This window comes from Aythya fuligula, chromosome Z (genome assembly GCF_009819795.1).
Source record: "Aythya fuligula isolate bAytFul2 chromosome Z, bAytFul2.pri, whole genome shotgun sequence".
NCBI classification, from domain to species: Eukaryota; Metazoa; Chordata; class Aves; order Anseriformes; family Anatidae; genus Aythya; species Aythya fuligula.
In genome coordinates, this window is record NC_045593.1 from 60,284 (window position 1) to 80,053 (window position 19,770).

General features: G+C 48.1%; 1 long non-coding RNA gene across 4 annotated transcripts; it reads right to left on the minus strand.

The window, feature by feature from the left end:
- Nucleotides 1–777: 777 nt before the first annotated feature.
- LOC116500717 lies at nt 778–11,807 on the minus strand. 4 transcript variants are annotated; one of them, XR_004254335.1, is made up of 4 exons: nt 10,634–11,807; nt 4,713–4,794; nt 1,628–2,285; nt 778–1,420 (listed from the first exon to the last, which is right to left on the minus strand). It is a non-coding gene; the product is annotated as an uncharacterized LOC116500717 (long non-coding RNA). The 4 variants fall into 4 exon arrangements; XR_004254336.1 differs by lacking the exon at nt 10,634–11,807 and adding an exon at nt 5,740–5,758; XR_004254334.1 differs by lacking the exon at nt 10,634–11,807 and having other exon boundaries at nt 1,628–2,042; nt 2,212–2,285; nt 4,713–4,928.
- Nucleotides 11,808–19,770: the final 7,963 nt, after the last annotated feature.

Below are 19,770 nucleotides of genomic sequence, written 5' to 3' on the forward strand. Positions count from 1 at the left end.
CGGGGCGCCTGCAGTACCCGAATAACAGCAGCAGGTGGCGGTAGAGGGCGCCCGCCGGCGCCACCGCGCTATGCGCGCCCCTCGGCCGCCTGCAGTACCCGAATAACACCAGCAGGTGGCGGCAGAGGGCGCCCGCGTGCATCACCGCGCATGCGCGCCCCTCGGCCGCCTGCAGTACCCCTTTCCCACCAGCAGGTGGCGGCAGAGGGCGCCCGCGGGAGGCCTTGTCGGGCGGATCACAGCTCGCCTACTGTGCCATTCGGAGCTTGTGGCTGTCTTTTTTCCAACTTATTTGCTACCCACACCCCGCGGGGCAGCTTGTCTTACAAAGAATTCTCTCTGTTAATATTCTCTTTAAGGCGGGCACGAAGCATCCACTGCTCTTCTAAGCAAGCAACCTTCCTTCTGTGCTCCCTTCGGGATGCAGGACTACGTGCACTCAGATTTATTCCACTCATTTTTCTTCGCCTTTTCATTGGCACAGTCTCCAAGGACGCCTGGCTTTCTTCTCACAGACTCGCGTCCGTTTCAGTGTAAGGCATCTTTTCCCTCCGCTGCTCTAATCCAAATTCAAATTATCCAGATAAAACAATAGCGAGGTAAGAGAGAACTGGCTGAGTTCAAGTCACCATCTTTCTGTAACTAATTTAGCAGACAGCTGTACCACATCAGAGGAGGAGGTTTAGATGCTAACCAGGTCAGGCACATCACGGTCAAGTGAGCGCCCCCGGAATCACTAAAGAAACTTAAGGAAGAATCTACTAGAAGAAAGCTGTCTCCTCTTACCACCACCTATTTAAAAGATAGTGTAGTACAGGCAGTTCTACGTGCATAAAACCACATACACACAGTATACCTGACCCAAGTAAATTCCCTCTTAGAAGTCCACCATTAAGCAAAAGAGGTGTATTGTGGTGACATACAGCTGCCGTGTAATGATCCTGAAGGGATGAATCGCCCTATGTATTCCAAGGTACTACTGTGGTTTGTTTTTTTTGTTTGTTTGTTTGTTTTTTGTTTTTTTCCCCCCAAGTACGTTCAACGGTACAGATAAGTACGTTCCCGCTAAGAAAAAGAGTTCAGAATTGTTTATAACGAGTTCGTTCCACGTGTCACTTTCTCACTTAACGTAGTAATAAAGATACGCTGCTGCTTTTGGATTTCATTTCCTTCTTGAATCTCACTGGTGTAATTCCAATGGTCAAACAACCTCTTCCAGAAAGACCAGCCCACTGCTTCACAGGAGAAGGAAAAGATGTCTCACACACGCTGGCTAGTACTAAAAAGAGTAATAGGAAGAGAAGTTCAGGCCATCAACGTAAGTATGTTTCCCTGCCTCTTCTGCTGGCTGGTCAAGTGGAATCCTCAGGACAGCCCCAGTACCTTGTGAAGAGCTTCTTAACGCCAGCACAACTTCAACCTGTCTTTTAAAAGAAAGCTGTTAAAGGAGCAGGAGACTGTTTTTAAATGAGAACAACCGAAAATAAAATTATCTGAAGAGCCACTTACTACTGGCATATTACCGTTTAAAAGGAAAATATTAATTACGTGCAGGTGCTCCAGTCCCGCCCGCCTGGCACCTCGCCCCCTCCCGGCCCGGCCCCGACCACCATCCTCGTTACCGCACCGAGCGTCGGCGGCTAGGGCTGAGCCCGGCCCAGCCCGACCCGACAGCTTCCGCCCACAGTGCCGGCATGTCCTGACGCCACTTCCGCCCTCGACTCCCAGCCAATCAGGAAGTGCTTCCGCCCTCAGTTAAGGCACACCGTGATGACACTTCCGCCCTGGGTTTCCAGCAAATCAGGGAGTGCTTCCGCCCTCAGTTAAGGCACTTCCTGACACCACTTCCGTCCCCGGTTGCCAGCCCGGTACAGGCTCGGCCGGTGCTGCTTCCGCTCCGCAGAAGGGCGCTGCCGTTTTGCGGCGTGCGGGAGTCCTGCAGCGCCCCCCGGCTCCCTCTGCTCAGGCAAGGCGGCCGGCTCCGCGCATGTGCAGAAGCAGAGCAGCAGGCACGGCTTCACGGAGCAGCGCTGACGTGCGAGCTAAAAAAAGAAAAAAATAAATAAAAGCAATCAAACAAACAAAAAAATACCACTCACAGCTTTATGCGTTTACGCAACTTTCTAACAGTTTTTCCAACATTAAGGTGCAATATTCTTCCGGTGTCACAGGGGATGGTTGGGGGAGGAATTTCTCAGACCCCCCCCGTACCTGTACATGAAAGCGGGAAAACCTCCCGCCAATCGGAACCACGGCGTGCCCGACCAGAGCCACTCAGGCCCCACCTACAAGAGAGAAATAATGCAAGCTGCGTTCAGTGCAAGCGGATGTTAGGGAAGACACCCCCCAGAAGGACACCTTTCTGACTTCCGGGAGCAGTCGAAGGGCCGAGCCTCTCTTCCCCCTACCTGGCACCCTCCACCCTGGGTCACTGTGGGGTAACGTTTGAACGCTGCCCTTCAATGCACTGTTCCTAGCCGTGACAGTTCTCATTGAACACGACTAGAACGAGAGCGTGCTACCTCATTTAGGTGAATCTGTGACCGTGATAGTCCAGTACCCTGAATCCAAACAGTAACAGTCAGTCAAAGTTAATCAGCTACGCCCTTTAATGCGACCGTATTTCATAGGGAAAAAAACATTAAGCCTAAGATTTCTCGTCCCTAAGGCCCTGGGGGACAGGCAGAGCAGGAATCCAAGACTCCAGAAATGCTGTACTCTAAGGAACTTTTACTCATTCTAGCTTAGAAGTAGCTAAACTGTTTGGGATGAAGTATTCTAGGCGAGGAAAGGTAGTGGTAAGCTTGAAGCAGAAATGGACTGTGAAAACACTTCAACCAACTGACAGAAGTTTCGCAACTGAAGGTGACGCTCTGTAATGAGAGGAACGAGGAAGCCTTGAAACTCCCCGTGCTCTCAGGCTTCCCTATATAACTACCCTGGTTCCTTCCACTCACTTTGGGATTCTTTTTTGTTTGTTTGTTTGGTAGGATGGAATTGTCCATCCACACCAGATTTCACCTACGCCTGTCAAAAGCAAGTTTGCCTGTGTGTCTGATCTGCGCTTTTGCACAAAAAATTCAGCTACATATGTTTGGAAATCAAACTCTTTTGTTTTCTGGACTTTTCTATAGTTAGTTAAATACATTGACTTCTTGTTTGGCTGGTGCACTATAAAGTATTCTTTTTGTAAGCAAACCGTGTGCCATAGGGCTTCTGGCAAATGTCAAATAACTGATAATCACTAGTATCTCCACTACAATCGGTTAATTTAGTCAAGGGAAAATCTGACCAACTGCCACATCATCTGACATAAACCAACATGTGGAAGCACCCACATGTAGCATGCAAGAAGCCTGCCTGCTGGTCCCTTACACACCAAATTCCATCTCCCTTTCCACCAGACAAGAAAAAGCGCCTTCCCTGCCCTCCTTCTGAACGCTGTTTTTTCAAGCTGTTGCTGCAACCAGAACCACTCAGAGAGTTCAGCAGATACTTCGGAAATGCCCGGCTTTGTATGGCAGCCAACTGGGGAGCAGCCTGAATCGCGGGTTTCGGATGCTGGTTCATCTCTGATGAGATGATGGTCACTACACGTGCTCACTGGCACTATGGATGTTACATGAGGTGTTGAGGGGGGGCATTCGCACCAGCCCTGTCATTCAGTTACAGAAGGCACAGCTCACCTCAGATTTCAGCCTGGCTTTTCACTGCTTAAAGTCAAAGAGCAGCACCACTGAGAACGACAGAACCACACAGACAGTTATTGCACTGTGGTGGTTTTACAGTGCCGGGCAGCTAAACTCCACTACAGCCTCCTTCTCACTCCTCTTCAAAAGAGGGATGGGAGGGAGAAGAAAGTATGCTGAAAAGAAAAAGAAATGAAAAGGAAAAGGAAAAGGAAAAGGAAAAGGAAAAGGAAAAGGAAAAGGAAAAGGAAAAGGAAAAGCTCATGGGTTGAGATAAGGATAATTTAATTAAAAGGGGAAAAATATAAATAAATAAATAAATAAATAAATAAATAAATAAATGAGCAAACGCTGTGCAGAAGCATAAAGGGAAGAAAGAAATTACTCTCTACTTCCCATCAGCAAGTGGTGTTCAGCCAAATCCCAGGAAGCAGGGCCTCAATACACACAGCAGTTGTTTGGGAGGACAGCTATCTTCAAAAAGAGAGCCACCCCCCTCCTTCCCCTTTCCCACCTTGTATTGCTGAGTGTGACATCAGATGGTATGGAATATCCCTTTGGTTGGTTTAGGTCTGCTGCCCTGGTGATGTCCCCTCCCCACTTCTTACCCACCACAAGCTTGCTGGATCTGGGGGGTTTGGAGAGAGTCTTGGTGCTACGCCAGCTACAACAATCTACAAAACACTGATGAGGTACCAGTGCTGTTCTAGCTACAAGCGCAGAGCAGAGCACTGTATGGGCTGCTGCAGGGAAAGCGAACTCCATCCCAGCCAGACCCAGTACATGCAGGGAAAGATTTTCAGAAAAGAATTTCCCTTCACAACACCGTTCCCTCTGTTTTTCTTTGCATGTTGAGGCTGTTTCGGAAAAGTGTTTCTCTCCACGGCACCAGGAGAATTCCCAGAGCTTCTCTCCTGTTCCATAGCAGAGCCCTGCATGTAAATGCCGGGCAACCTACGGAGAGTGCCTGAGAAAAGCAGACGGGGGCACCTCTAAGCTCTACGCTTCGTTCTCGTCATTTACATGTTTTTCCTGTGGTCGTCTCCGGAAGACCGCCTAGTTTTTGGAAGAATGGACCGTGGAAGTTTACATGCGTGGACAGTACCTGTAAAATAAAATACACGGTGGGTAAGAAACGGCCTGTTACAAGCGTTATTTTTAGATAAAGCACCACACGAAACAAGGATGCGGTGGGTATCTTCCAACGACTTTCACAAGCCCTGGCACCACCTCACAGGAGTGAGAAGGAAAAAAAAAAAAAAAACTACAACAAAAAACGGAGCCGGCGGCCGGGCGGGGGCTGACGAGAAGCACGAGCAGCAGGCGGCGCCAGGGCACGGGCAGCCCGGGGGGCCGCGGAGCACGGCAGCGATGGCCCGGCGCTCACCGCCACCGCCGCGAGGGTCCCGCGGGCCGGGCGCTTCTCGCGCGGCCTCCCCCGCCCGCCTTCCTCCTCCGCACCCGGCCGCTGCGCTGCCACCCGCCCGCGGGCGGAGCCCGGCGCCTCGCGCTGCCGCTCTCACCGCGCGAGGCTCCGCCGACGCCCGGCGGCTCCAGCGCACCGGGCGGCACCTCCGGCCCCGCAGCGCCGAGCGCTGCCCGGGGCCCCTCCTCCGCACCGAGCCGCGCCGGGGCCCGGCCGCGCTCAGGGCGCAGAGCGCACGGCCCGCCCCGGGGCCCCCTCGGGCACCGAGGGCCGCGACGAGGCCCGCCCGCGGCGCTCCCTGCCCCGGGCGGCGCGGGCCCGGCGCCCTCAGCCTGCCTCCGCGGGGCAGCCGCCGACCGCGGCGCCCGCTCGGCGTCCCCGGGCCGGCAGAGCGCCCGCTCCCGCCCCGCCCGGCTCCCGCTGCCGCCCCGGGCCCCGCCGCGCGCTCTCGTAGCCGCGGGCCGGGAGGCGCCGGGGGCCGAGCAGCTGCTCCCCGAGCCGCCGGGGCCCGGAGCTCGCCCGCACCCGAGGCGAGCCGGCGGCGCTGCGCAGCTCCGGGCGTGCCGCTCTGCTCCGTGCCGCTCTGCTCCGTGCCGCTCCGCTCCGTGCCGCTCCGCTCCGTACCGCTCCGTGCCGCTCTGCTCCGCGCCGCTCTGCTCCGCGCCCTTCGCGAGCGCCGCGCGCGGCTCCTGCTGGCTGTGCGGCCGGGTCCGGCCCCGCAGCGCCCGGCGCTGCAGCCGGCGGCGGCCCCGCTGTGTCCGCGAGCGGTGAGCCCGGGTGGCGGCCTTCGCGCGCAGCCTTTTGCTGCTCGTTTCCCTTGTCGGCGCTGCTGCGGTTCCCCGATGCGGGTCTTCAAAACCGACGTGCATCGAGCGTCTTCCCAGCGGGAGCCGTCAGCCGCTTCGCTGCTTTTCTTTAACGGTGCTGCTGGTGCTGTCCGAAGGATCGCTGCCGCCGGTAACCCTCTCTGTTTCACACACGGGCACGTAAACTAGGCCCGAGGGAAGGCGAGCGCTCCCCGGCAAGGTACTGCGTCCTGCAAGCACTGCCAAGTCATGCCAGACCTTCTCCTGCTACCGGTTCCGGGCCGTTGCGCCCCGTTCCCCAGCGGTAGGTCGATGGGAATTTTCGACCTGCTTTTGCCACAACCACCGTATTGTTAGCGGTGTTGTGCGGGGGCCAGGCAGAATACTCGTGTTTGCACATTGCCGGCTCTGCGCGGAACACAGCTGACCTGCCTACAAGAAGCAGGTCTTTAGCTTAGCCCCACAAAGAATCTTTTCCCGTTCTTTCAGCTACCTTCAGTTCCCACAGGCCTTCATTATGAAGATTTCAGTTGATTGCTGCTAACACACACTTGAATCCAAATGTTTGTGCTATTCATAGTGAAACGCTCATTCAGCTAAATGCTTGTCTGTGTCAGGGCTCTTTTGATCAAACTGAATAAAAGACTTGACCAGGTTTTCTGCATAGCCCCGGGTCACATGAAGGAATTCACCAGTGCAGGGACGCCACGCAGTAATAAAATCTCTCTGATTTATGCAGCATAGGTGATGTCTGGGGTTCCAGCAGACAAAAGGAAAGTTTTTTTTTTTTTTTTTTTTGCCAGGGCAGGACTGTATCTGCCTTTAGAAACCTTTCAAGGGCATCCTGCTAGGTGGAAAGCAGGCAGAGGTATCTACGTGTACCTAAGACAATTCTTGTGAACCAGAGAGCAAAGTGCAGGCTCTGCACTGACACATCACTCACTCATTCTGAACATCTGAGTTTGTTCTCTTTCCTAAGAAGGACGTTTGGCAGTGCATTTAGCTCCCATTACCCATCTCAGTGATGGGAGCCTCCGTACCCTGACAGCTTTGCTGTCCCTGCAGCTCCTTGCTCCCTCCCCGCAGGGTGCAGCCAGCCCCCTCCACTCCCTGCCATCTCTATCCAGAGGCTGGGGAGGACAGGGAACACAGGGAACAGAGCTGTAGAGAGCAGTAGGGCCCGTTTGTGCCCGTAGGCAGAACTGCCCGTTGTCCCATCGGAGCGCCTGGCTTTGTCGGACCCGGTGGTGTTTTCTGTGCTCTTATGCTATGCGACAGAGATCTTCTTCCTCAGACTCTTCGCTATGCCTGAGCAATGCATGATCCTAGAGCCTGCTGATATCACACTTTTTTTTTTTTTTTCTCTTCCAGCATAATGCAGAAAGAGGTTCTGCTTGCTCACATTTCTGCCCTGTGGTTGCAGATGTCTCTTGATTTTCCTTGTACTGTTCTTCCAGTACCAGGGCTTTGTCAGCCACCTTCCTGCCTTTGTCAGCCTCCCATGTTAACAGGCTACTTTTCCAGCTAGCTGTAAAAGTCACCTTTCAGTGCTGTGACACCTTTCTTGTGATTCCCTTACAGCTCTCGAAGTCTCATTAGAACAAAAGGGGGCACTCGCACACTGCAGTCTTGTCTGCATGGACCATGCTCGCTTTAACACTCGCTGCCTGGAGTGTAAGAGCTCTGACCAGCAGTAATTTGTCACTGTGTAGTTAATTCTCCAGTTTGAAACTGACTTGCCTCTGTTAAGAATCCTTCTTCATAAATGGATGGTAAAAACATGCTCTTCAGGTGCACGTGCTTACTTAAGTTGCTCTGCACTGTCTCCTACTCGAGGAGAGGCTAGCATTTCCATCAGTGGCAAAGATCCTTTTGTCTTAGCCACTCAATGGCTTTAAACTAAAAGAGGGTAGGCTGACATTAGGCATAAGGAGGAAATTGAGGCACTGGAACAGGTTGCCCAGAGAAGCTGTGGATGCCCCATCCCTCGAAGTGTTCAAGGCCAGCCTGGATGAGTCTTTGAGAAACATGATTTAGCGGGAGGTGTCCCTGCCCATGGCAGAGGTGTTGGAATTAGATCTTTACAATCCCTCCCAACCCAAACCGTTGTATGATTCAGTGGTCGTGTGATCTCATCTCATCTCATCCTTCTCTGCTCCCTCCTGCCCAACAGTGCCAGTACACAGACAGGTGGCACAGTGCAATGAGTTGCATCAGGGAACTTGAAATTAACCTGTCAAAGAAGGGGGAAGCAGCTATTTTTAACCTCAGTTCCTTCACCTAACCCATGTTGTGGCCTCACAAGCAGTTTAACAGCACCAAGGTGTTAAGGTCTTTAACAGCACGCAGCAGCTGTCAGGGAGTACATGGCTGCTGCCTAACGCAGCATGTCTGTGCCATGAAGCACAGCCTCAAGGTGCCTGCTGTGGACCAGCAAGATCAGAGCCAGGCCAGCCCAGATCTTTGTGCAGCACAAGCTTCCCTGGAGACTTCTGTGCCTGGCCCATTGCCTCAGAACTCCGCTGGCCTTTTACTCTATGTACACCTTTCCCTCACCGATCTCCGTGTGCCTGCCCTGTATACCCAGAGTCTGCTGTTGCTTTTTGTTCCATACTTGCTGAGGAATGAAAATGTATGTCAACTGCCACTTCAGTCGATCCTCATAGTGGTTTTTGGTTGTGATTGTTGTGGCTCATACATCCACTTAAGCCTTCTGCCTGAGCATAGGCACATGTCAGATTCCATCTGCGTGTCCTACAGCGTTTTCAGGCTGTGTCTTGGGATCAGCACTCAGACTGCACCCAGTTTTTCACTGAGCCGCTATGCAGCCATGCAGATTTACTGGGTTCACCACGTACAACTAGCTCATTCGGTGAAAGGGCTCCTTAGCTGCTCTCCATGTCTGATAGTCACTGGACCAGATGGAGCAGAAGCTGAGCTCTTTAGGTGACTCCTACAATTGCGGTTATCCTGCAGCAAGGACACCTGCCCTAGAGAGAAGACTCCTGGCTCCTGGTCTCTGTTCCAAGTACTTTTTTTTTTTTTTTTTTTTCATACAAGCATGAAATACAAAGACAGCAGAGACCAAACGCACCTCCAGCTCCCAGCACAAGGGACCTGTCTGCCTTCTCTGTCTCTTTTTCTGCATAATGCCCTGCTTCAAAAGGAAAGAAGTGGATGGCAAGAACCATTCCTTACACTTTTTCCTAAAAAGCTATGGTGTGATAATTTGAAATGTGTGTACTTCCTGTAGATGAGGAGATAATTGGACTGGTTATCTTGCTTCTTGAGCACGTACTTCAGTCAGTAGACTAACATGGACCTGGGGGAGAATGCTGTTGGACGGTAGGAGAAGCCTAAATTTGGCAGTGTATGTTACACAGAAATATCCCTGGACTGAAGCCTTCACATGGCTTAGAGAAACACTTGTTACCCAACCTGTGCTAAATGGCCTTGTGGCAGAAAGCAGTTCTTGGTGCTGTTTCATCTGGAGCACAGACGTAGCCAACACAACTTCTGAACCAAAAGGCCAAACAAGCTGGTCCCAAAGTGCTGCAAAGGGTGGGAGACAGCAGAAGGGATCTTTTGCATGGCACTTCAAGGGTCACACCTGTCAGTCCCCTTCTCTTTCCTCAGCCACCTCAACAGCCTTCTCGGCCACATCTTCATTCCACACAAGGTGGTAACTGAACATATGCACTCTACAGGGAAAGGTAACCTGGTTACTCCTACAATAATTTTATGTAATTATATTGAATTATTTAAATAATACAAAACCAACAATATAATAATTGTACGGTATTTTGTGCAAATATAATGTATAATATGGAATAAATATATCAAATATTTATAATATGTAGAACACAAACTATGATAGGTTTATAATTGATGGCACTAGAAAACCTTATCATAACAAATCACCATATGATATTTAATGCTCAGATTGAAAACACGGTAATTTTCCTTGCTAAGGAAATTATTTCATATGGAAAAGTTTTTGCTATGCAGGTGGAACAGGGGCCAAGGGAGAGCTCCCCTGCCTTTCACAGTATTCAAAACTTAAAGGCCTTGGACAAGTGGACAAGGCTGTGAGCAAGCTGATGCGCCTGCACCTGCTCTGAGCCCTCCAGAGGCTCTGTCTCCATGGATGTGATTCTCTGATTTTTGACCTCTGGGAGCACTGCAGCCACACAATAAATTACAACACACACATGCCAGGCAGACTAGAGGTTGCTCAAGTCTTTTGACATGCACTTTTTTTTTTTTTTTTTGAGTGCATCTCTGTTATTTTGTGACATGGGTTGTAAAAATGAAAGGAGGAAGAAGAGAGAGAACTAAAGATCAAGGATCAGATGTTAAATCCTGCTTGCTCACTTGCTGGTATGAAAACAGTTTGTAAGTGTGCATTCACAATTAACAGCAGACATATTTTGTATCACTGAACTCTGCAAGCAGTCTTTTAACAGATTCTAATCGTGCCTGTAAGTGATCAAAAAACTGCAGTGGGAATTACTATAAAATTTACTAAAAAATTACTAAATTAAATTAATTTACTAAATTAAAAATTAAAATTTACTAAATTAAAACTTACTAAAGATTACTATCTATAAAAATATGAATGAAATTACTGTCATAATTTAGGCCTTAAAGCTGAGCAGTGGGTAAAGCCAGACTGAAATTTTATACCAAATCATAACCCAAAAATATCTCACCCTAAAGATGCTTCTCTTGCATGCTTCCTGCTATGGCTTCAAAGGGCAAGCCCAGTATTGTGGAAACATCAGTATTCCTGAAGACCAAAAACCAGAAGACTTCTATTTGCTTAAGGATTCTGCTGCATTCCTCCCTGAGGCAAAACAAACCAGTAATCCTCATTGTTACAGAAACACAGCACTTCACATCTGTTTATCTGTATATAAACATTAAACGATTAATAAAAAATAAGCACCAAAAGGCTTAATTTGAAATCTACAGAAGTTAATGCTAGTCCTCAGTACCCTGGGATACAGCTTCTCGTAACCCAGAACAGCAGAGTTTTCTATTAATGTTATCACACTTTTGCCTGTAGAAATGACCCCTTCAGCACAAGGTGGAAAGGCATGGGGAAGGCAAGCTTCTTTGCAACAACGTGGGGTACAGATGTCCATGCAGATCCAGGACAGCCCCTGCCCGGCTACCACCTTCACGGAGAGTTTCCGTACAAACCCACAGCCTCAAATGTCAGTACAGAAAACCATTGCTGTGAAAATACATTCATTTTTTTCCACACTACAGAAGAGAAGTGTTCAATATCCCTCTTCTTTTCGTTTCTTTTCTTCTTTTTATTTTTTTATTTTTATTTTTATTTTTTTTTATTCAGTTCTGTTTTAGGTGAAATTGTCCCCATCTCTGAAAAATATTATGAGACTGGTGCCTGGAAAGCATTACACAACTGTGGAGGAAAGAAAAAGTGCAGTCATGTGTGGCTGGGGTGATTTCTTCTTGACAACGTTGAGAACTGAGGAGCTCTTGCAAACGAAAGGTTCAATCCTGCTGCCCATACATAAACAGGTCTCCAGCTAGGCTTTGCATGACTGTGACGTATGGGATGAGACCCTGCATTAGCAGGAGGAACCAAGTGATGCGGTCAGTACAGCATAATGGGAAAAACCGAACTCTGCTACAACTAAATGTCATGTTGATAAATGCAACTTCACTGTTTTTTATAAACAAAATTAAACTTAATTTGCTTCACAGTAGCTAAGGTGCCGTTAATTCAAAACCCGCAGAGTAACTCATTGGACACAGTTAATAGTCAGCAGACCACATAGGCCAGGCTTTGAAAGCATTTAATATTCACTGAAGTGCTGCTTGTATCCAATTATAACTCACTACTTGCCATCTTAATAATTTAAATCTGTCCACTCTTTAGAGAGGAAAAAAAAAAAAGCACTAATCAAAGACATGAATGCACCTTTTGCTTTTGACAGCATTAAATTAAAACTAAATGGTAGATCTTGAATGAGTTACTCTGCAAGAATAAAGGCATTAATGAGGTAATTTCATTATAGAGGCTCATCCAAGCCTATGTGAAAACAAGGGAAGTAAATGGAGAGGAAAGCCACGGAGGAAATTAGGGTTCCTTCCACACTAATTAATGTTTTGGGGCATTTAGTACAGGCACCAAATTAACTGCTCCAAAGAACTCCATTGAAAAAAAAATACATTGTTGCCCTGCCATGTAATTAGAAGACAGTACAAGTAGAACACTTAATGAGTATAAAGCCGGCCTTTAACTTATTCTGCCCAGCTTCTGAAAACATGTCATTGTGGAGGCCTAAGTTTAAGGAAGCAACAGGCGTACAATATAGGATTGTTTAGGTCCTTCTGTTCGGTGAGCTGTAAACAGGTAGCCCTGAATGAGAGACTCTGGGACTCCTGGGAGGCCCGGCTTCCCAGAAGAAGAGAAAAAAAAAAAAAAAAAAAAAAAAGTCTTAAATGCATCCAGAGGAGAAAAAAAAAAAAAAAAAAAGGTGAATAGGCCCGGCACAGCTCACCCAGTGAATGCTCACTGCTGTCTTAAGAGATTACATGATGTTGTGCCACCCCCTCTCATTGAGTTATCTTTACACTGCTTTTGTCTCCTCTAATTGGAGCTGATGAGGTGCTAATTGGTTGCCTTTCTAAAAAGCGGTGCTTAAGCACTGGCAAACAGAGTAAGACAGCGTGAGTGGAGTTAATGAGGGCTTAGCACCCCCCACCCCAAAACCCAAGCAACCCCTCCGCCTCGTATGAGCACACGAACGCACGCACGGCCGTGCCCCTGCCGCAGCCGAGAGCTGAAGGGACGTGACCGACTTCGGGTACAGCCCTGCGCTGGCCCGAGCCGTGTGAGGAAGGGGCAGTGCCGGGCCGGCAGCCGCGCCCCGCTCGCCGCGGGCAGGCCGGCGGCTGGCTGCTGGCGGCGGGTGCCGGGTGCCCGGCGGGGCCGGCCGCGGGCCCCGTGGCCGCAGGGGCCCGGGTAAGAACCGCGCAGAGACGGTTCTCACCCGCCGACAGAGGCTGCGGGGGGCAGCTCACACTCACCTCGCGCAGAAAGGCACGGGCGGGGCGGGGCGGGGCGGCCGCGTTCGTCCCTCGCCGCTTTGCCGCCCGCGTGCCAGCCGCGGCCGCCGCCAAGGGAAAGGCCGGCAGCGCCTGGGCACGGCGGCAGGGCCCGGCACGGCGCGGGCGAGGCCGAGGCCGAGGCGGCAGCAGCAGCAGCAGCAGCAGCAGCAGCAGCAGCGGGCCGTGCCGGCGCTGCGCCCCGGAAGCACGGGGGGCTGCGGGTGCCAAGGAGCTCGCTGTCCTCGGGAAGCGAGGCACGAGCAGCTGCGGCACGCTCAACTGCAAGCGCCCCTGTAGAAGGAGAGGCGCCCGTGCTCGGGGGCGAGCGTGCTGCCGTTCTCCTTGCTTCGGCATTTGGCGTTTTGCAAGCTTAAACTTTGGTCTTTTGCTACTTAAAACAGGGTATGCAATTAATAACTCGGACGTCGTTTTCAGCAACAATTCATACATGGAAATACCCTAAATATTTTGAACCCATGAAGAAAAGAAAAAGATAGAAACTTCTTTTTTTTTTTTTTTTTCGTAATGCTTTGCATGTTTGTTACTTTTTTTTTTTTTTTTTTTTTTTTTTGCCAGTTTTACGTAAAGTATTTTGATTAGAGTACAGTGTTAAACCTCTTGCAAGAGGCTGCATGGTTAACTATAACTGCATCTGGAGCTCCTAGATCCCAGTTTTGCCATATCCATACACATTTCCTAAAAAAGGCTTTGAGTGATGCTGAGTAGTCTGTATCTTACACCTATTTTGAAGGTGGGCTGATATTGCCTCCTGAATTTCTACACCAATTCTGGAATTCCCTGCTACTGAAAGCGTTCCTGAGTCCTAGCGATAACGTACAAAAAAAAAAAAAACTGGTCTAGTGCTGATGTCACCTGGCAACAGGCAAAAATTATCCTGCAAGTTATTTGAACGGGACACTGCAAACATCACTGCTGAAAACAATCTGCCATTTCTGAATCTGTTTATATATAGTCTACACAGACATATGGCGTGATCTTTCAGTAGGTGCAAGGTTGCATTTTTCACATGTACGTCATATGTATGGGCTCCGGAGAGAAGTTGGCCGATGATGACAAGTTCGTCCCCTCTGTCACAGACTCAGTACCACCAGCCAGTTCTCTAAATCGTTCAAAACTGCTTGGCTGAACAGTTTCATACTGGACAAAAAAATAATAATAAAAATAAAATGAAGGACGAAGCAGATAAAACTATAAAACATACAAGAACGATGCATCTTTTGTTAAGACAACTCAGATGGTCTATTCATGCTGAGGAGAAATCAACAGTCAAGGCTCCCCCTTTCATCACTTTTATCTTTTTTTTTTTTTTTTTTTTTTTTTTTTTCCTCAGCAGTTGGAAAGACCAATTAGTTTGCAAACAGCCAGTTACATGGGGAGGTGTTTATGCCTGGTAATTTGTCCCCCTATTCACATTCTAAACAGGATTCTGTTCAATCTTATGCATGGGCACTTGCTTTTCTTTTGGTTGTCATGAAAACGAGGGATTTCTTGCTGGCTGGTAGAAAGAAACTTTCTAGTGGACAAAGTTACAATTAATTCCTCTAAACGTGTTCCTAGAGCCATCCACCTATTAAAGCTCAGCGGAGGTCTTGCTCTCAAAAGTCCCAGAAGATGCAGAACTAAAAACAAAACAAAACAATACAAAAAAAAAAAAATCATCTTGGTTCCCTTTAAGGCTAATTGAGCAAATATATTTTCTTCCCCCTGCTCCTAGTTTATGTACTTAAAAATTAAAAATCTTCATGTGTTTTCCACAGCAGGTATGATTGTGCCTGCAGAGATCGACGCTCCCACCACTGCTACCTGCTGTGTTCTCACAGAATGCTTGCAGGAGGTAGTCCCTTGGGTTTCCTGTGTTTCCCATGGGATTAATAGTTTCTGGTTTACCCCAAACCAGTATGACATGGGTTGTAAAATCACATGCCGCGCATGCCAAGATGTAATCCTTAAACATATCTTACCCTCTTTCCATTTCCTCCTCCAGTTTACTTTTTGCCTGGCTGCTGTTAGCAAGGTGCTTCCCAGGCCCCCTCCCTTCCTAATGAGCACGTGCACACATTTAAATAGGAATGACCTTCATTTTCTGAAGGTGAAGGTGATCCTGGTCCTAAGGAACGAAGAGGCAAGAGAGCCGAGGTCTCTACTCAGCTCCTACTGTTCCCAGTCCTGCTGGATGGTGGCGTTATTGCTCTGGCTGTTGCCGCATCAGAGGCAGCCTGGGGGCACATGCAGCACTACTACACCTAACACGGGAGATGAAGGTGCCTTAAACCACCTCCCCTCGTTGGTAGGTTTGGGTCTGGAAGCCTTATCTTTTCCTGCAGAAGTGGTAAACAGTTTAGTGGTTGCAAAGTGCATGGAGCAGATGTCACACGGCAAAGGCAGTATCACACCTGTAATTAGCATTGCACCTTTTGTTTCTGCTGGGACTGGTTCCTTGGTGTACCTTCAGGCCAGCTCACAGGTGAACCTGGGCCAGTGGCTCCTACCACCAGTGGACAACACATCTGTCATCTCTGACCTGAGAGGGGATTTGTCAGCTGTCCCTCTGTATCCCCGGTACGGTGGCACAGCACCTCACGTGGAAAAGCCACTTGCCTGCCACTGCTGCCGTTGGTAATGTCCCCAGGGAAAGCAAGTAGCACAGGAGAGGCAGGTGAGTGAAACTTCCCTGCCTTTCCTCATCCTTCTTCCTGCTGCTCTGTACAATAAAGTCTGAAAATGTCTCTTCCTGAATATTGGTCGTTTTGGAAATGTCAGTTCACCACAAACACTCTTAGGCTAATGTTTAATAATTAAGTCCTCTCCAAAGGAAGTAAAGCCTGTTCATGAAGTTCACGTGAAGGGAAAAGGCCCAAGGGGTGACAGTAAGGGACTGCTATTTCCAAAGAAAATACCTGAAGGGTATCACAGGAGACTGAAAATACAGCAAGTCTGGAAAGAACCCTAGGGAAAGGTGGGCAGGTTTTTACTCTTGTCCTTTCCAACCCCTCTTCTGCATAGGTTGCCCAGGACAGAGGTTGCTGGGGAGTCAGGCCCACATGCCCTGTACCGTGTCCTGAGACACCACAGGCACAGTGAGCAGCTGGAAAAGCTACAGGACTGATGGACTGATGGCAATGGTCATATGGTGAGCTGGACTGACTGACTAAAGGAAGGCATGGGAATGCAGGTTGCCTGAAAAAGCAAAAGCAGCAGTTGGTGAAGTGTGCAAAGCAAAAGGCACCTGATTTTTCAAGCTTCATCTTCTGTTTGTGTTTCCGTGCTATGCTCACTGGGGGAGTATCTCACAAGCTGTTAAAGTGCTCCCGTTACATGCTACTGCCTTTCCAGGAGTTAAAGTACAGCATCAGGCAAGGTGCTGCTGCTAGAGCCTAGTCATTTGGTTAGCGGTGACTGGAAACTAACAAGCATACCAGCAATAAGGAACAGACTTCACAACTCAGGAACTGGATTCTTCAGGATACTGCATGCAGTGCTAGTCACAAGCTCAGCATTGCAGAAAAAGTGATCATTGTTTCAGAGAAAGGTGAGAAGCGGCTCCTGTGAAACAACACTACTTAACTTCTTCTGGTAAAAAGAACAGAAGTGTAATGTTGGGAAATGCATGACCTCTTTCTATAATACTGATTGTACTAAGAAGTATCTCCATCCTTTAGGTAACACTGGATGCTAAAAACAGTTGCCAGGTAGCCTGAAACAGGCTTTGCAGCTTCCAGTGCAACTGAAGAAAGACAAGGGGGATGCAGCCAGGCTCAGTAGGAACTGCTGCAAATGGAAGGGATGGGGTTTTAATGCCACCAGAGAATACAGCCACAGTCCAAATGGGCACAGCGGGCAGGGCTGGGGCATGCACGTCCAAGGAGAGCTGGACGCGTGCTCTGGAACCCTTCTGCAGGGACCTGTGTGGTGACCCAGCGCTGCTGTGGGGTGGCTGGGGCAGCCCAGCCTGCACGGCTGCACGCTTGCTGCGGTCGGGAGCCCTGCCATCCAAGGTCCCTGGAAGCCAGTCAGTTGAGTGACCAGGATGCTGTGAGCATGTCTCAGTGCATAAGTGTATGTTTTCCCCTGAATTCTGCACATTGCTTCTACTTCGAGCAGTAAAATTCTTGACAAAGTTAAATTGAATGTGGCTTTTATCTGATTAGTTATCCTTTGGGTACCAAAATTACCAAGAGCTCCTTCCTGCTTGCATGTAGAAACTAAAGGGGGAAAGTGCATGCTTGCAGTGAACACAATCTGGACGGTCCTTCAGCCATCAAGCGATGCTTTAGGGATTGATCATTCCTTATATTGTCCTCCCCATTAGGGCTGACAGTTATATTGCATTAGAGAAACAATGAAGTATCTAGAAACGTGTCCAACTGCTGAGGGAAGGCCTGTTGTCAGGAGGCAGATAAGTATCCTGGAGAAAGCAAACAGGGGAAGGAGGGGAGGTGAAGTAAAGCAAACGAGAGAACGAATGTAGCAGAGGTGAGACTCCAAGCATGGGGTAGATGCCTGGCAAGTGAAAAGGACTCATCAAGTAGAGTGGGGAAGCAGTGAGAAGACTGCGTGGTGTTAGTTGTGTTGTGCTGTGCCGAGGATCACACGAGCAGCTTGTCCAGAGGCTGTGCTCAAGAAGCCAAAGTTCAAAGCTGGGGGTGCTTCCATGTTTTTCATGGTTCACTTCCAGGTCATTTGCTTTAAAAGATTCTAAATTTGTCAACTTTTAATGCTCAAAGAGGTTCAGATGTTTTTAAATCAGCTCAGCTCGTCCCTGCTTGAGATAAACATGAACAGGACAATTGCTCGTTTTAATAAAATATAACTCAAAATTCGCCATTCAAAGTTGCAGGAGAGTGTGTTAGAAGGGGGCTCACTGTGGTGAAGATGTTCGGTATTTAAAATACTCAACAAGATCTGGGAAGAGCTGACTGAATATTGTCAGTCTGCAGCCCTAGAACTGAGTAAAGCACAAAAGAAGGTAAGAATGAGACAGAGGATGAGCTTTTGTGCCACTGCACTTGCCTCCTGGGGTCCAAAAAGGATCCTTGCATGGTGAGATACCCCCACCAATTTCCAGTGGATGTGTATGAAAGCTAAAACTATCAAAATAACAATTACTACCATGGGTTTCTGCACCTTTAGGCCACATTTAGGCTAAGCCATTTGACTTTTAAAGCATGTTAGGCTCTTAGCAATTCATTAACTCATGTGTCTGTGGAATTAGCCAACCAATTTATGCATCTTTTTGAAATCTAGCCTCATCTACTAAGCAGGTCACAGAAAGAGCAATGCCCTTTATTATTTTATGACTAAGTATTATTTCTAAGGTTTAGTTTTGATCTGGGAATAATAATTAGCAAATGGTGTCTCCTGCCATTTTTTTAAATCTGTGATGGCATCCCTAAACTGGTGGCTGAAGAGGACGTGCCTTGCCTTCACCTCATACTCATGATTTTGCTAACTAGCCTGCTATTTATTTTGGGAACCAGAGCAAATATGAACACAAAGCCTTCTGCACAGTGAAAAGCATTTGCTTCCTTTACTGTGGAACACCAGCATTAACAGTATTTCCTTAATAAAAGTGCTAAAGAGAAAAGGGCTGGAATGGAACCATTGTGGAAGTTGACCGCTTGCTGAAGAGTATCTGAGAGCCATGTGGAAGCTACAAAGCTTCACCATAACCTTGTTCGCGCATTTTACACTACTTAAGTTGTGGAATGTCTGACTTGATCCTAGGGCTCACTTGTTACCCTTGGTAAAATTTTGGCTGGTACATCTGCTAGATCAGATGCTGAACTGAGTCCTGCCAGGAATCAGGTTAAGCTTTCCTTGTACCTCAGTGGCACTGGGATTCTGATCCTGCCTAAATACACTAATATAACCAATACGAAGATAGGTACAAAAATTACTTTGCAGCCTGAACTTTGTTAAGTCAGGCAGGATATTTTTATTTGTTCCATATCAAGATAAATTCATACCAGTGAACTTCCAAGCAATTTTTGGCACAGCTGAAGCTTTGCCTTAGCTCACCCAGAAGTCACCTGCAATAGCATACCGTGCACAACAAGGTGTGGTAGACAACTTGCAGCCAAGAGAAGAGCCACAGAACATTTTCTGCAACAAAATGGTATCATAATAATGTTTGAACAAGGATGCTTTATTTTAGAAACTCTGATGTTAGTCCAGGCCAGGGGAACCAAAGATGTAGCATGATAAATAAAATAGTAAAATAACCAGAGAAAAAATGTTCTCTGTCCCTATCTCAGTCTGTACAGCATTTTTACGTGCAAACAAATTATTACTAACAACACTGCTCAAGTCCTTTAACTGTCCTGGTAATACCACTTGAGGAACTAGATACTATTGTGACTTTTTTTTTTAGCCTGGAACTGTGAAATATAAAGAATAAAGCAGAGCAAGGATTATCAAGAAAGGAAGGAATTCTGAGAGATGATCTGTCCTGTATGTCTGCCAAGCAGACACTGCAGCACAGACACTTTTCCTAATAAAGCTTTTGCAGAGATGCTATGCCTTGTCAGCACTCTCTCCAGGTACTCTGCAGTTGTAACAAATACAAAATTTCCTGTTTAAAACCAATACTCATTTAAAGTCACTATTCTTTTTAACAGTTACTTGTTGACACAGAAGGTAAATTCCTTTGTTTTGTGTTTGTTTTTTTTTTTTTTCTTTTTTTTTTAAAGAACCATTTTTATGTTTTATGGGTTGTGGTGTGCTCCCCTTCATCTAATCTTCA